Here is a 17,689-nt window from a genome sequence, read left to right as displayed (position 1 = left end):
GCCGATAAATGGTGACAGAGGGAAGACCCAGACAGTCATTATAGTCATCAGCACCATCAATATCATCATCACTGTAGTGTTTTAAGCTTATTATTTTAAATCACATTAGCATACAGGAGTTAGTGAAGTTGGTCAAATGAGATGTAATAATGGCGGACCTAGACAATTAAAACTCCTTTCACGGGAGCTAAAATAAAGTTCCCTAAACGACCACATACGAGTATTTGCCAAAAATACTGTTCCGAAGTGAGCCGTAGACGAATCAGAATTTCATTTTCCTGGATAGTTAAAGTGCTCAGAACGTTTCGCAGCCCAGACAACTCTTTAATAATATTTATCATATTAAAAATGACAGAAATGATTATATCTGGGCACAGTCATCAGAGAACGACGTCAAAACGTTCCAGCTACCTTTTATCTGTGCTTGAAGTGAAGTATTTCCCAGTTGGCACTAAAAAGAGTTCGCTCGTTAAGCGCAGCTGCCTCTATCAAGGCCAGCGGCAAAGATAACACAGGGTTACTTCAGACGCAAACACGTGATGTGTTATGCGACAGATGTCTCTGTGACCCTTTAATGCTTGTGTTGTGTCACGGCGCAGATCTCAAAGAACAGAATAGAATACACAATTTAGGCCAAAGGCCGAGCGCTTAGACCTATGAGGCCATTCAGCGCTGAAAGGGAAATTGACAGTAAGGTTTGAAAGGCGTAACAGGAGGAAAACCTCGCAGTTGCACCTGTGAATCAATTGTTAAGAGAGGGTGGAAAGTAAGATGGAAGAAAGAGAATATGAACGGAGGTACAGTAAAAGGAATGAAAAGGGTTGCAGCTAGGGGCAGAAGGGACGCTGCAAAGAACCTTAAGTAATGCCTACAGTGCACCTCATGAGGTGCGCTGACGGCACTACCCCCCCCCCCCTTACGGAGCCAGGTGTCAAAGGTCATTTGACACGACACGTGATGGGATACATGACAAATATCATCTTCCGTGTCAGACTTGATATCTGACATGTCGAGAGATTGATGTCAAGGTCAACTTCAGACAAGACGCGTGATGTTACGTAACAAGCGTCAGAGCTCATTGCAGATATGTCGACTGACAGATTAGATAATAAATATCTACTCGCCGTTGCGTTTTATATCTCCTTATCACCCTATCTGCGTACCCAGATTAGGTTAACACTAAATTATATTAGCTACAGACTTATAAAATTCACTGACTCCATTGCCAAGTAAGCTATACTTCTGCGGTGTAAAAATCGCCTACAATCGAGTAAAGGTATTATTATTATTATTATTATTATTATTATTATTATTATTATTATTATTATTATTATTGTAGATGAAACCTATTCACATGCAATAAAGTAAACTGGAGCCATTGACATGAAATTCAAGCCCCCAAAGAATGTTGGTTTCAACCTCCAACCGCAGACCCCACACTGCGGCAGTAACTGATCATGATGCAGAGCCCGTGATTTTTTATCGCCCTGGGGGAGACGCGAACCTGCGACATCTGAGTGGCATGCCACGATCCCCGTAGTGGGTTAGTGTCGTCAGTGCACCTCATGTGGTGCACTGTAGGCATTACTTAAGGTCCTTTGCAGCGTGCCTTCGGCCCCTAGCTGCAACCCCTTCCGTTCCTTTACTGTACCTCCTTTCATATTCTCTTTCTTTCATCTTACTTTCCACCCTCTCCCAACAATTGATTCATAGTGCAACTGCTTTGAGGTTTTCCTCCTGTTACACCTTTCAAACCTTTTATTGTCAATTTCCGTTTCAGCGCTGAATGACCTCATAGGTCCCAGTGCTTGGCCTTTGGCCTAAATTCTATATTTAATTCAATTCAATTCAATTCAACGACACTTGCCACTATACCAGGGACCAGCTGGAGCACTGGAGTTGATAACCATTTTTAGAAATAATTAAAATTTTCTGAAAAAACCATAACAAAGAGGAAACTCAGGAAGATCACTTGCTTACGAAGAAAATCATGATCAGGTGGAATCCTAACCTGACCTAACCTACATTAAAAGCAATATTGACAAGAGATAAGATTAGGACAATTTTGATATAAGTATCTAAATTAGTGAACTTGTTGATGTTCTGCAACAGAACCGGCCGAGTCTTGATGTGTTAGACATAGAATTGGGAAAACTCACGAATGCACTGACTTGAAATCAAGCGGCCCCGTAACGGGGTGGTGCCTTCAGTGCACCTTGTGCGGCGCACTGTGGGCATTACTACGGTTCTTTGCAGCGTCCCTTCGGCCCCTAGCTGCAACCCCTTTTATTCCTTTTGCTGTACCTCCGTTCGTATTCTCTTTCTTCCATCTTACTTTCTATCCTCTCCTAACAATTGCTTCGTAGTGCAACTGCGAGGTTTTCCTCCAGTTACACCTCTCAAACCTTTTTGCTGCCAATTTCTGTTTCAGCGCTGAATGACCTCATAAATCCAAGCGTTTGGCCTTTGGCCTGAATTCTGTATGAAAAGACAGTCTAAGTATCAGGAAACAATTATGAACGGGAAAAGAAGCTCAGTTTGTGTAACCAGCAACAACAGATATAAAATAATCGGTTAAAATACCAAAAATTATTTTTCAACATCAAGCAGGAAGTGTGGTAAACGGAACTTTGTGCCTGACTCTGCATAATTCATGTCAGAAAGCAAAGTAAATTGCGGAAGATTTTAAGGTCAAACTCAGTGACGTAAGAATGAAGGTCCCAGAGATCTCTTGTGCTGTAAACTTACGCTGCTGAGTCAACATAAAAGATATGGATTCAGAGATATTTGAAAAAGGCGAAATTTGAGTCGTTTCCAAGTGAATAATTACAGAAGAGGTTACAGGATCGTATTTCACAGGGTTAGGGCAGTCATCTTCCATAGGAACAGCTTATGCACTATTTGCTTCCACGAAGGTCTTTTTGCCGCATTTAACAAATGGGCAACAAGAAATCAAAGCACAGGATCAATTTCAGCTTTTTAATCGTTTAAGAATAAAACTTGAATGTGATCCTGAGGACCTCACTGTAAAGAGTATTTGGATGGAGGAAGAGGATACCTGATTCATTATGAGAATCACTGCCTAGGAAATAGGAAGTTACAGACTTACAAGAATAAAAAAAAACTAAGACTTTGGAATTTATTTGTTCAGAATTAGCAGATTCTTGAGTGTGGTAATTTGTCATAATCTTCAAATTAGCAACCTCGTGTCAAAATTTATCATCGGATGTGATGCCACGGAATGTGATGGTTCAAAAACAATGTATTTTCAAATATGAAATGCTCAGAGCAAGTAAAGGCTCAATTTGATTTACTTCTGATCAGTAAATTCTTATATGTAAAGGATCCCGTTCAAACTCGTGTAGAAGATGAACCAGTATCATCTAACTACTGGATCTGAAGGCTAAAAATCAGGAAACTCTTGTGTGCGACCGGTTAAAATGAGCAGAGAACAATATTTTTCATCCGCAATGTATCAGAACCAAAGAATTAATTGCCAATTCATGACTAAGAGTTGCTGAATGCTTTTCCGTTACATTCTCAAAATTATTTTGAGAAATCGAGATTTCTCCCCAGCAGGGATAGCTGGAATATCTGATCAAATTATCATGCCCAAGAATCTGCTAATTCTGCTCAAAGGAAATCCAGAGTCTTAGTTGCTTTTTTATCCTTGCAAGTCTGCATCTTCCTATTTCCTCATTTTGAACGCAGAGATCATTGGAATATGCGATCCAAATGTGGATAACATAAAAAAAAAGACTCATGGTAGACAACACTCCCACCTACTTTTGTTTGTACACAGTGAAAGTTTAAGAGGGTAATGATGATATGAATGTCCGGCTTCATTGCCCTCTTAAACTTTCTTTGAGTACTGTACAAACAAAAGATCCATATTTTGATCGCATCCTCCAATTATTTCTACCTTCAGAATGACCTCCTTTGAGAGACCTCGTGGTCAAGTGGTCAGGAGACCATGCTAACCAGAGGATGGACGGAGTTCGGTTCGCCGGCGAAATCTCCCTGTGTCTCCGTTGACCTGTGTCGTGAAATATGTGCCTGATAGCTAGTTGACTGTGGTGAGCCGCATCCGGGGTGGAAAAAGGCAAGGGGCTTGCAATAGCATCCAAAAAAATATTTAAGTAATCCGGAAGGGGAGCATTGTCTTAAGGAACAGGCATGTTTGGTATATATATGCATATATGTATGTATATATATGTGTGTGTGTGTGTGTATGTATATATATATATATATATATATATATATATATATATATATATATATATATATATATATATATATATATATATATATATATATATATATATATATTTGTGTGTGTGTAAAACAAGGAAAGGTAATTTTTTTTATAATTTCCTAAATAACATCAACATAAAACAATCACCGCAACAACAGCCAAAAAGAGACTATGGAGCTTCGAATTTGCAGCCGAAATAATTAATAAATAAATAAGTATATAAATAGATAAAAGTAAACGCAGCCTGTGTAGTAGGCAACTGGCCATCCTTGGAACCGGTGGAACAGGATCATGCCTTTAAGGGAATTGATTAGGACCGGTTCCATAGAGAGAGAGAGAGAGGGGGTGGGGTATAGAATATACAGATCAACTTCACCCGATTTATGTAAATACAATGACACTCAACCTCTCGATTCCCTAACACTTTCTCTCGATTCCATAATACTTTCTCTCGATTCCATAATACTTTCTCTTGATTCCCTAATACTTTCTTTCGATTCCCTAATAATTTACCTTGATTCTCCAATCATTTCTCTTGATTCCGAATACTTTCCCTCGATTCCCATTTATACGATTTCGAATACTTTCTCTCGATTCGCTGATACTTTCTCTCGATTCCCTAATAATTTCTCTCGATTCCCTAATACTTTCTGTCTATCCCTAATACTTTCTATATTCCTTAATACTTCCTCTCGATTCCATAAAACTCTCTCTCGATTCCCTAATACTTTCTCTCGATTCCCTATTATTTCTCTCGATTCCCTGCTACTATCGAATCCCTAATACTATACCTCGATTCCCTAATACTTTTTCTCGATTCCATAATAATTTCTCTCGGTTCCCTAACACTTTCTCTCGATTCTCTAATACTATATCTCGATTCCCTAATACTTTTTCTCGATTCCATAATAATTTCTCTCGATTCCCTAATACTTTCTCTCGATTCCCCAAGAATTTCTCTCGATTCCATAATACTTTCTGTCGATTCCCTAATACTTTCTCTCGATCCATAATAATTTCTCTCGATTCTCTAATACTTCCTCTCGATTCCCTAATACTTTCTCTCGCTTCCCTAATAATTTCTCTCGATTTCCGAATACTTTCTCTCGATTTCCTAATAATTTCTTCTGATTCCCTAATACTTTCTCTCGATTCCCTAATAATTTCTTTCGATTCCCTAATACTTTCTCTCAATTCCCTAATAATTTCTCTCGATTCCCTAACACTTTCTCTCGATTTCTATAATACTTTCTCTCGATTCCCTAATACTTTCTCTCGATTCTCCAGTACTTTCTCTCAATTCCATAATTCTTTCTCTCGATTCCCTAATACTGTCTCTCGATTCCCTAATACTGTCTCTCGATTCCCTAGTAATTTCGCATGATTTTATATATTATACTGTATATACATGTAATATATATATATATATATATATATATATATATATATATATATATATATATATATATATATATATATATTATATAATCCTGGCAGCCCGTCAACCTAGCTGTCCGAAAAAACCCGAGAGGTTTAGTAGGAGAATAGGAAATCAGCCCTCGGGCTGGGGAGTTAAACAGTGGGCCTAGCGACACACTGGCCACGTGTCATAGGAATTGGGACCTGTCCCCCACTGGCTGTCGGCTTAAGAAACAGGAGATCAGAGCCTGCCCTATGAGCCTACAGAGGCCCAGGAGGACTTTAACTTTAACTTTAATATATATATATATATATATATATATTTATTTATTTATTTATTTATTTATATATTTATTTATTTATCTATATATGGATGCATGTATGAAAGTAATTCGGATAGCCGGGTCATTGCCGTCAATGTCACAGTATCTTGGGAGTGACTTAAACTCAAAGAATTATTAGTATATGAATTCACCTACCTTGACTGGTATTTGACCTTATATTTTAGTGTTGGTGTGTGAGAGACAGCGACTTAATACACTCAGCCATTAGGAAAGATTTCACTGAAGGGGGTCACACTGCAGGTTACCTGTGTTTCAGACTTTTCTGAATGTTAATAAAAACAGTTATAAGGGCAATGTGATGGAGAGAGTGGCTAGTTTGGTGTAAAAGTGGATGTCATGCAAAGGACCCAAAAGTCTTTCTGACTGTTTGTTATTCATATGTACGACGAGGCTGTGACGAAGGACAGGGAAAGAAAGGTTGGAGATGCAAATCAATAGGATAACAACAAGAACAACTGGGAATGGAGCGCAGGAAAGTTGAAATGTCACTATTATATGGAATGGAATGGAATATAAGATCGAGGCTAAAGGCCAAGCGCTGGGACCTATGAAGTCATTCAGAACTGAAGTTGAAACTGCGAGTAAAAAGGTTTGAAAGGCGTAACAGCAGAAAAACCTCGCAGTTGCGCTATACATCAATAGTTGGGAAAGGGTGGAAAGTAAGATGGAAGAGAAAGAATGTGAATGGAGGTACAGTAAAAGGAATGAAAGGGGTTACAGCTCGGGGCCGAGGGGACGCTGCAAAGAACCCTAAGTAATGCCTACAGTGCACCGCGTGGGGAATATCGTGTGTGCCATCAGGTGATAATGATGAGTAGTAACAGAAACATGCAAAAGAATTCTGAAATGATTTCTGAGGGAAAGGTTTAAATTAAAGTAAATGTTGGCAATGTCATGAGGGTACAAGAGTTCCACAACTGCTTAAAGAATTTTGCTGCAAATGACAAAGTAGATGTGGGCGCCTTATCTAGTCATTTGGGGTGAATGCTATGATGGCGGAGGCAGACAATGAAGTTAGTGGGGTAATGGGATGACTTGAAACTGCAAAACTGGATTGGACTGGCTCCGTGGAATTTAGGCTGAAAAGTCAAGAACACAAGAAGAAGAATGTCGAATTTAGGCCAAAGGCCGAGCGCTGGTACCTGTGAGGTCATTCAGCGCTGAAACGGAAATTGACAGTAAAAGGTTTGAAAGGTATAACAGGAAGAAAACCTTGCACTATAAATCAATTGTTAGGAGAGAGTGGAAAATAAGACGGAAGACGGAGAACAAAACGGACGTACAGTAAAAGGGAATGAAAGGGGTTGCAGGTATAGGGGTCGAAGGGACGCTGCAAAGAACCTTAACTAATGCTACAGTTCACAGTGTGAGGTGCACTGACGGCGCTAACCCCCCTACGGGGCTAGAAAGCCAAGCACGGGGTGCTCTCAGCCGTTCAGCGTTAACGAAATGAAAAGAGGGAGTTGGAGTGGTTGGACAGCACGACAGAGAGACATAGAAATGACGACGGAGTACAAGGATCGAAAGGTGCAATTGAGAGAAAGTTCCACAGCTGCACCAAGAAGTTACAGAGTTGGAGAGCAAGACTGAAGAAAGGAAGTGGGAACGGAGGTGAAGTAAAAGGCTAAGAAGTGGGTGTAGCTATGGGCAGATGGGATGCTGCAAGCACCCCGTAGTAATGCCTACAGTGCACTGCGTAAGATCCACCGATGACACTATAGCCTACGGGGGAAACTGCTAGATAACGGTTTATCAAATATGTATAAATGTATGGTTCTCATATAAAAAGGTGCGTCATAATAAACGGTTCTCAGTGTACAAGGGTATGTGCAATTGGAACCTCAAAAGTCCAGGCAAAGTTGCAAAGCATTACAACCCCAAAAGAATTCTTCTTGTATTTTATAACTTACATTTCTATCTAATTATTCACTGATTTATTAATTCACTCATTTTCTAATAACTGATCTCTTCTTTCTGTATTCCCTGTTACCTTCTGTTATTTCTTTCAAATGGAAACAATATTCTTTGGAAGTTTGAATTTCAAGTCAAGTCAATGGCCCATTTGGGCTTGTTTCATATGAATAGGGTTCTTCGTCTTCTGAATAATAATAATAATAATAATAATAATAATAATAATAATAATAATAATAATAATAATAATAACTGGCAAATACATGCACACCATCCAAAAGAACTTGTCATCCAGTGGATGGCAAAAGATTACGGTGCTAATAACACTAGAGAATAAAAGTGTAACATCAGAATAAATATGGAATTTATGAATAACAGTACCAGTGATTATTCAGTGATATACATCTCTCGGGAACCAGGTAGACATTTTATTGATCGCTCCTTTCGGGAAAATAGATACCACGCATTAAATGTGCTGTATTCTTCCATTCTCCATTTCGAAACTGCTTCTCTAAACTGTAAACCTTACGTTAGGTCTCGCTGAAGATGTTACAGTGAAATTGCGTGACAGCAGTATGAATCCCTATTAAGTTTATGAATTTACCCGTCACGCGTCTTAGAACTTAATGAATTCTTACGTCCGCTAAAGAAACAAAAGCATATTGAAAGGTATAAAAGCACCAGACTAAATATAATTAATGATGAGAGTTTCAGTTTCAAACGACAACTGTCTAAGCTTGTAAAGCGTTAATAAGATCTGCGTGCAGTGGGGTGTTCAACTCTCTCAGCACTGCTGACCGTTGAAGTAAGAAAAGAGAAAAAGTCAATAAAAAAAAAAACTTCGTTGAAGTAAGAAAAGAGAAAAAGTCAATAAAAAAAAACACTTCAAAAGCAAAACAGCCAAAGCTGACACAATATTCTTTATCGTAGTAAATCTCTTTATCCGAGCCCTTTTTATACATATAATACTATCATAGCCTATACCTAAACCATACAGAAGTACTATCCACTGGCTATACCTAAACAATGCAAAAGTACGGTTTATGTAAATTAGACAGGTTATAGGACCTGATACTGTTATATTTTATGAGGCTACGATTGTTTTATGCCATTAATTTTATTATTTCGCGTGTTGCCAGGCTGAAAACAACACAGACTTCATTATTGTTACTACGCTGTATTTTTTTTATATATATTTTAACTTTTAGTTTTGGTTAGCATATTTCCTGAGAAAAAAATGTGTTTAGACTGCTCACTGTCGATTACCCCATTCTTTAAAGGGGGTTGCTAATACAAGACATATTCAAGGAGGGTTTTGCATGTGTATTTGTTCTGTTACGTAGTAGCTCCAGCCGGCAAAAATTAAACGGAAAACGTTACAGAACCGGAAGTTTTGACAAGATCGTAAGCAACATCCTTGCGTTGTTGCAGTGAATTAACAAGAAAGAGCTTGGCACGGATATTCTGGCTGTTATTTTCCTGCGGATTTCGCTTATACTAAATCACGTGCATCTCATGCTATTTATATATTATATATACATGTATACATACATATATACTATATATATACATACACACACACACTCACATATTACACACACATATATATATATATATATATATATATATATATATATATATATATATATATATATATATATATATATATATATATATATATATATATAATATTGGTCACTTGCACAATTTTTCTGTGAATTAATTCGGTTAATAACAGGACCTCGTTTAAATTGGACATAGATTTGTGTGTGCATTTGTGTGTATGTGTCAGCGTTGCGTGCGTTTGTTTGTGTGTGCAACGACAAGAAGTTTCCTTGATTCAGTGGGAAAGTATGAACGTTGGCAAAGTGCTTGCTTTATTCTTTACACAGCAAGCACTAAAAGAAGAGAGAGAGAAAAGAGAGAGAGAGAGAGAGAGAGAGAGAGAGAGAGAGAGAGAGAAGACTTGTTGTTGCCAACATGAGCATATTGATCACATTGATGCATCGGTCATCTGTGGACGAGAATAATAAACATTCTAAACGGAATGGATATCTCTCATTAGCAAAAGTTCCCTGTATTCTAAATAGCACACCCTCAAATTTCGCCAATGAACTTTGCTGCTCTTAAGTTCCAAGGCAAAGATTCAGTGAAAAGCGACTTGGAAAAGGCAACAACGACTTAGTAATAATAACATATGACACGTTCCTTAACCGAAAAACATCGTTGTTTTTAACTTCGCCTGAATCTAGCATGACACGTCACGACTTCAGAAATCTTACGAAAGACATCGACTGAACTTACCTCGGTAAAGAAAAGAATCCTGATTCTAGCACTGACAACAGCTCACGCCTTGACGGTTATGTAATCGGAAGACCACAGGAAAACATCAATACTTTGGGACCCTACAGTTGACGTGGTTCCTGACCCTCACAGCGTTCCCCTTTAACTAAAGACCGCCTCAGTACTCTTGAGCGTTCACTCCACCCTGACGCCATTGCCAGACTCCGCTTTATACGTTGTGACGGAAGAGTATCGTACGGGTTATCAGTGACGACATCGATAATCTGTCACTTCAAAGATGATGACAAAGGTTTTGATTATCTTTGAATTATTCAATGCCCTTGTGCGAACGTATGTCTGCGTGTAGCCTAGATTTAAAATACCACAGCAACAATTATCTTCGTGTATAGAGTACGCCGGGAAAATCAATACTTTACACAGCTCCACGTTTGTGTTACGATAATCTATGCTTCAAATATGCATGATCAAAACTTCATATACAAAATCTCACTACAAACTTAAGCCTCGTCACACACACACACACGTGTATATTATTAGGTCATGTAGGAGCAGTGACCTTGAGTGCTACTGAATAACTGAAGACTTTGCATGTTAGGCCTAAAGGTTTATACGCGGTACAGAATCATTTTATTCAATTTCATTGTAGATCTGGAGTTGCAAGTTGCAGAGGTTGGCACTGGTACTTATATATACTCAGATACTGTCTTCTGATTTTATAGGTATGTTTTACACAGTATGTTTTCGTTTTTTATTATATATATATATTTTTTTTTTCATTTCAGTTCAAACTTCATAGATGCTACAATGTTTTTTCTTTCTTTAGTTCAAACGGTAATAAAACTACAGTGTTAAACGGTTCAGAACTATTATTATTATTATTATTATTATTATTATTATTATTATTATTGGTCCCTATTATTATTATTATTATTATTATTATTATTATTATTGCGAAAAGAATCAATGTTCAATTGATCGCGATAAAAGCAACACACACTGGAAGAATTATCTTATTATCCCATTATTCTTGTCCCCGTTCTTATCCCGGGCTGGATGATGGCAAGTTTTAAACTAGGGGTTCACAGATGTCTCCGTATAATATTTCTTTACAGCCATTTTATCTTGTGAAGATACGAAGCATTACTTACTGCCACAGAACGACAGGTCATTAAAACTGCTTCAGCAATTGCAAAATGTTCTCCGCATATTATTACAGTTCTGTTATTAATATTGTTATAATATGTATGTATATATATATATATATGTATGTATGTATGTATATATATACATACATATTTAGACACATACATACATACATCCTGTACAATGAAAAGCACCTGGCTGGCTGGCAGCGGTCTGGTCTTTCAACTGAAAGACCTGGGTTCGATCCTGATGTGAGTCAGAAATTTATTTCAGTTCCACACGTGATTGTGTATTGATTATTTCTAACACCGCTGCATATTGTCCCTACAACGAAGGCTGTCAAAAGCATCACTACCAGTAGCGTTACTATTGTAACAGTAACAACCTTTCGAGTAAAACAAAATAATCTAAAGTCCTTGGGAAGAAATAGCCAGACCTTTTCATGGTCAGCCCTAGTCCGATACAGTACCCGCAAGACTCCTGGGACTCACGTGGCGGCAGTACTGGTGCAGAAGAGAACGAAGTTCCCACAATGTCTCGTTCGTTTTGGCTTTGAAGCGAAGGAAAAATTCCATAATATCTTATTCAGTTTTGCTTTGAGGAGAGGAAATTTCGTAATATTTATTTAATTTTGCTTTGAAGAGAAGAAATTCCTTGATTTTGAATTTAAGAAATTCCATAATATTTTAGTCATTTTTTCTTTGTGCACTTCCCCTTGGTAGCGTAGATAGCGTAGAAAGGAATTCTACAATGTAATTCTAAAATGCTTTGTACACCTCTCCTTTGTAGTGTAAATAGTGCAGAAAGGAATTCTACAATGTAATTCTATATAATGCTTTGTACACTACATTTGTAGTGTAGATAGCTCAGAAAGGAATTCTACACTGAAATTCTATAATGCTTTGAACACTTCTTCTCTGTAGCGTAGATAGCTCAGAAAGGAATTCTACAATAAAATTCTATAATTCTTTTACACTTCTATGTAGCGTAGATAGCACAGAAAGGAATTCTACAATGAAATTCTATAATGCTTTGTACACTTCTCCTTTGTAGCGTCAATAGCGCAGAAAGGAGTTCTACGCTGAAATTCTATAATGCTTTGTACACTTCTCCTTTGTGGTGTAGATAAAGCAGAAAGGAATTCTACAATGAAATTCTATAATGCTTTGTACACTTCTCTTATGTAGCATAGATAGCGCAGAAAGGAATTCTACAATGAATTTCTATAATGCTTTGTACACTTCTCCTTTGTAGCGTAGATAGCGCACAATGTAATTCTATAATGCTTTTACACATCTTTTCTGTAGCGTAGATAGCGCAGAAAGGAATTCTGCAATGAAATTCTATAATTCTTTTACACTTCTTCTATGTAGCATAGATAGCGCAGAAAGGAATTCTACAATGAAATTCTATAATGCTTTGTCGACTTCTCCTTTGTAGTGTAGATAGCACAGAAAGGAATTCTACAGTGTAATTCTATAATGCTTTGTACACTTCTCCTTTATAGTGTAGATATCGCAGAAAGGAATTCTACAATGAAATTGTATAATGCTTTGTATACTTCTTCTCTGTAGCGCAGATGGCGCAGAAAGGAATGCTACAATGAAATTCTATAATGCTTTTACACTTCTATGAAGCGTAGATAGCGCAGAAAGGGATTCTACAATGAAATTCTATAATGTTTTGTACACTTCATTATAGTGTAGATAGCGCAGAAAGGAATTCTACAGTGAAGTTCTATATGTAATTCTATAATGCTTTGAACACTTCTTTGTAGCGTTAACAGAAATCCCTGTGTGTCACATTTTTTTGGTTTGAAATCAAAAGCTAATGAGAATTATAGCAGGCAAGCAAATTGTCCCTCTGGATAAAAGAGATAAAGTATGAAACAAGTTCTCTCAAAAATAGATAATGATGATGATCATGATGATGATTATGATGATAATGATGAAAAATGCTGACGACACATTAACAGAATGCTTGGGCAGTCCTCTGTCCAAGCTTTCCAAGAACTAGGAGAGAATAACTTAGTGAGGAGCCAACTCGCATTTTTTTTCTTTTGAATCCACTGGTATTACTGTTTATCTTTCTATTAGTTTATTTATTTATTTTCTTATTTATTATTATTATTATTATTATTATTATTAACAACAACAAAACAGATAATATAATGATGATAATCATAACGGTGACCACATTAGCATCTGAAATATGAACTGCCATCAATGACGTCACCATCAGATGATAGTAAAATAAGTAATGAATATGGCAGTAGTAACTTACAACAGTAGCGATGATTGAACGTTTTATAAAAAAATAAATCAGCACTTTAATATCTAAATAAATGACCTCGATGCTCTTATACAGAAACTGTTCTTTATTCTTTAAGATCAGAACGCGTTGTTTTTGGTAGGTTGGTTGTGTCCTAAATTTCAAGGTCAGACGTGTCATTATTACGATGCATTGACTGAGAGTCATCATCGTCATTGTATGTATTATGTTTGTCCAGAGAGGGTTTTCATCAATAAAATTGCTTGCATTGTTTACACACACACACACACGAGCACAAAAGTGATTATAATCATATATATATATATATATATATATATATATATATATATATATATATATATATATATATATATATATACATTTATATAATGTATATGTATATATATGATAAATGGTGGAATCGTGGGGACGAACCCGCGACGAAAGCCTATTCAGCGATGTTGACGTAAACCATTGAGCCAGCGACTCCAGTTATAAACCATTGAGCCATCAATGGCTCAATGGTTTACGTCAATGGAGTCGCTGAATAGGCTTTCGTCGCGGGTTCGTGTCCCCACGATTCCAATTCATTTATCACTTATATAAATTCCCTTCGGCGACAATATATGTATAGCTTCATGATTGTATATAAATCACGGTGTGATAAAATTTCATATATATATATATATATATATATATATATATATATATATATATATATATACATTTATATATAATGTATATATATATATATATATATATATATATATATATATATATGTATACAGGTATGTAAATATATATACATATACAAGGCTACGATTGATTGCTACGTAATCTTTCCCCACTAATGCCATCCCCGGTTCCAGTAGTAATAACTTTAAAAATTAAATGCGTACGTTGCATGCATGTTGCAAATCACCTCATACTTTTAATTTTGGGGTCACACCACCGTCTGATATATCTACAAGCTTCGTGATACACACGTGATAATTATCTGCATTGATAGTTAAAAAAAAGGAAAATCCCCAAAGCTCGTTTTTATACCGGTATATATTTTTATATATATATGTAAAATCTAATCATAGAAGAAGGCCATTTGCAATAAAATAAAAATAAAAATCTAGACTGAGGTTTGGATTTTCCTCAGTGAGCTAAAGACACTCGAAGATTGGTTCGAATATGTGGTTTATCAACTTGGTTTATCAACTTTATTAACTCGGTCCATAAACTTGGTTTATCAACTTTATTAACTTGGTTTATTAACTTTATTAACTTCGTCCACCAGCTTGGTTTATTATCTTTATTAACTTGATCCATTAACTTGGTTTATTAACTTTATTAACTTGATCCATTAACTTGGTTTATCAGCTTTATTAACTTGGTTTATCAGCTTTATTAACGTGGTCCATTAACTTAGTTTATTAACTTTATTAACTTGGTCCATTAACTTGGTTTATCAGCTTTATTAACTTGGTTTATTGACTTTATTAACTTGGTCCATTAACTTGGTTTATCAACTTTACCAACTTAATTTATTAACTTTATCAGCTTGGTCTATTGTGTTTATTGGTAGTCGCTAGTCTTGTTTCTATTTTTTTTTTTTTTCATCTCCTGATATTCCTTTTGCAAGGCATTTCTACGCTGCCACGGAGAGTCATCCCTTTATAGGTTTTCGTTATTTTATAACTACAGAATTTCATTATGTTTCCCTCTATTTATACTTATAAGATAATAATAATAATAATAATAATAATAATAATAATAATAATAATAATAATAATAATAATAATTAACAGTCTGAGCATTAGCTTTATCATAATAATAATAATAATAATAATAATAATAATAATAATAATAATAATAATAATTAGCCGTCTGAGCATTAGTATTATCAACGCTGTGAATAAGAGTGATATCTACGTCACTATCTTCACGGTTAAATTTAGTTCTCAAGGTCACTGACATCTCTTTATAGCAAAACTTGATATATATAGTTTTTGATATATAAATTATGAGAAAAACCTATTACAGGTCGTAAAGTGTGCTATTGAAATTCTGATGAGGAAGTCAACATTTATGTTTAAATTTTTTTGGGGGGCTGAGAAATTTTACATTTTTGTTTAATTTTTTGGGGGGGCCTGAGAAATTTTACATTTTTGTTTTCATTTTTTTGGGCGGCCTGAGAAATTTTACATTTTTGTTTTCATTTTTTGGGCGGGCTGAGAAATTTTACATTATTGTTTTCATTTTTGGGCGGGCTGAGAAATTTTACATTTTTATTTTAATTTTTTGGGGTGGGGGCTGCTGAGAAATTGTACGTTTTTGTTTTAATTTTTTGGGGAGCTGAGAAATTTTTAAATTTTGTTTTATTTTTTGGGGGGGCTGAGAAATTTTACATTTTGTTTTATTTTGGGGGAGCTGAGAAATTTTACATTTTTTTTTTCATTTTTGGGGGGACTGAGAAAGTTAAATTTTTTATTATTATTTTTTTGGGTGGCTGGGAAAGTTGAAATTTTGTTTTAATTAATTTGGGGTGGGGCTGATAAAGATAAATTTTTGTTTTAATTTATTTTGTTGGGGGAGGGCACGTGGCTGAGAAGGTTAAATTTATGTTTTAATTTTTTTTTCATGACGCTATACGATAGATAAACAGGTAAAATATGCGGCGAAGTTTCTCCGGCGCAATCGAGTTTTCTGTACAGCGTATAATGCTGTTGTGAAACTCTCAGCCACTGCCCGTGAAACTCAGCCGCGGCCCATGAAACTTTCAGCCACGGCCCGGTGGTTGCCTGTGTTGTTGCCATCTGTAGCGGTGCCAGACGCACGATCGTGGCTAAATAAAATAAAAACTACTGAGGCTAGAAGGCTACAATTTGGTATGTTTGATGATTGGAGGGTGGAAGCTCAACATAGCAATTTGCAGCCCTCTAGCCTCAGCAGCTTTTAAGATCTGAGGGCGGACAGAAAAGTGCGGACGGGCAGACAAGTAGCCATCCCAATAGTTTTCTTTTACAGTAAACTGAAAGGTACAGACATTTTGTGAAGGCACAAAATTATTTCCTATAGAGGATCCAGAACTAAAGGTTAATTTCTGATTCTGGTTCCTTATATATTCAAATAGCATGAAGTATTGGTCGAGTCCTGGGTAATGTTAACACTTATAAAGAAGACTTCCATATGATGATCTTTTGTTACCAATATTAAATCACGTCTTAACAATTTTTATTATTTAATCTCTGAATTTTACGAGCATCGTTAATTGTTTGCAATAAATATAACCCAAAATTATTATTATTATTATTAGTGATGGCAACAGTAGTAGTATAGGTAGTCGAAGTTAAAATTTTATTATTATTATTATTATTATTATTATTATTATTATTATTATTATTATTATTATTATTATTATTATTTTATAATTAATGATCTCTTCACTCTGTATTTCTTATTACCTTCTGCATTGTCTTTCAAGAACACTATATTCACTATAAGCTTGAATTTCAAGCCAATTGCCCTGTAGGCCTGTTCGATATGAATAGGGTTCATCTTCTGAATAATAATAATAATAATAATAATAATAATAATAATAATAATAATAATAATAATAATAATAAAATTTTAACTGCTACTACCTCTACTACTACTCTTGATACCACTAATAATAATAATAATAATAATAATAATAATAATAATAATAATAATAATAATAATGGTGCCATGACAGTACGTATACTGCTAAGCAAGACAAACTTATGTTATTAAAAAAAATTTATCGAATGATTTTTATCACTGTCATACCACCTTTTGATATATCCTTAATGGTACATGAGCCTCACGTGATATCGATATTGATGATAAAAAAAAAGCGATAAACCAGAAGTTTCTTTCTATTTATGTCGTAAAATCTAATGATAACTCAAGAGATACTATTTTTAGAAGATCTCTGCTTTCTTTCGTCTGCGTTGCGCTCCGAGAACGTTATTGGAACTACTTGCAAAGGCATTTTTTTAGATTTATTTTTTATTATTATTTCAAGTGA

General features: G+C 35.7%; 1 protein-coding gene across 1 annotated transcript in view; it reads right to left on the bottom strand.

Annotated features, from left to right (window-relative positions):
* LOC136832033 (hexokinase-2-like) overlaps window positions 1-10,452 on the bottom strand; it is a 37,439-nt gene extending 26,987 nt beyond the window's left edge. Inside the window, exon 1 of the mRNA XM_067092528.1 lies at window positions 10,234-10,452. The gene's annotated coding sequence lies outside the window, so the exon portion shown is untranslated. The remainder of the gene's footprint in view (window positions 1-10,233) is intronic.
* Window positions 10,453-17,689: the final 7,237 nt, after the last annotated feature.

The sequence above is a fragment of the Macrobrachium rosenbergii genome, chromosome 49, assembly GCF_040412425.1.
Source record: "Macrobrachium rosenbergii isolate ZJJX-2024 chromosome 49, ASM4041242v1, whole genome shotgun sequence".
Lineage (NCBI taxonomy): Eukaryota > Metazoa > Arthropoda > Malacostraca > Decapoda > Palaemonidae > Macrobrachium > Macrobrachium rosenbergii.
The sequence above is the reverse complement of the archived record's forward strand: the minus strand, read 5'-3'. Positions and strand labels throughout refer to the sequence as shown.